At 40.0% G+C, this 555-nt stretch overlaps 1 protein-coding gene across 3 annotated transcripts in view; it reads right to left on the bottom strand.

Moving 5' to 3' along the window:
* EZR (ezrin) overlaps window positions 1-555 on the bottom strand; it is an 80,201-nt gene that overhangs the window by 12,517 nt on the left and 67,129 nt on the right. The gene's annotated exons all lie outside the window — the stretch shown is intronic.

Here is a 555-nt window from a genome sequence, read left to right as displayed (position 1 = left end):
CTTCTGTTCTAAGAAGTCTCTACTGTTATATTTTTATGAAGACTTTTTGCCTTTAAAATCAATGAGGATGAAATATTTTTGAATAAAATACTACAGAAAAAAGTCTTGTTTGTTGCTCAAACATTAAAGTGATATTAAAGTCAAAATGTTTTAAACGCTGATTAAATCACTTACAACGGATGCTGCTGCTTGATGTTTATATTTTAACTTCCTGCAGAATCAGCTGGTCCCGTGAGCACTGACCCAAATATAGGGTGGCTCCTTTCCTTTGCAGGTTCCTATGGAGCCACCTTTGTGTATGCTAATAAGCTGTGTGTGTCTCCACAAACACATAGGTATAGCAGGGCCACTACAACTCCACCCTGCTCCTTACCCCTCCCTTCTCCAAGCTAGATGGACAGCTGCTGGAGACTATGCTGTCCCTTGTGACCTTGTACTAGGCAGGAAGTTCAGGGAAGCCAAGCTGAGAGAGTTGGAGCGGTTTGGAAACATGATGACTGTAAATTTTTTGGCAAGCATTTGAAGAAATACTTTGCTGGCCGATATATATATATA

Source organism: Nanorana parkeri, unplaced genomic scaffold (assembly GCF_000935625.1).
Source record: "Nanorana parkeri isolate BGI_ZX_2015 unplaced genomic scaffold, ASM93562v1 scaffold750, whole genome shotgun sequence".
NCBI lineage: Eukaryota > Metazoa > Chordata > Amphibia > Anura > Dicroglossidae > Nanorana > Nanorana parkeri.
The sequence above is the reverse complement of the archived record's forward strand: the minus strand, read 5'-3'. Positions and strand labels throughout refer to the sequence as shown.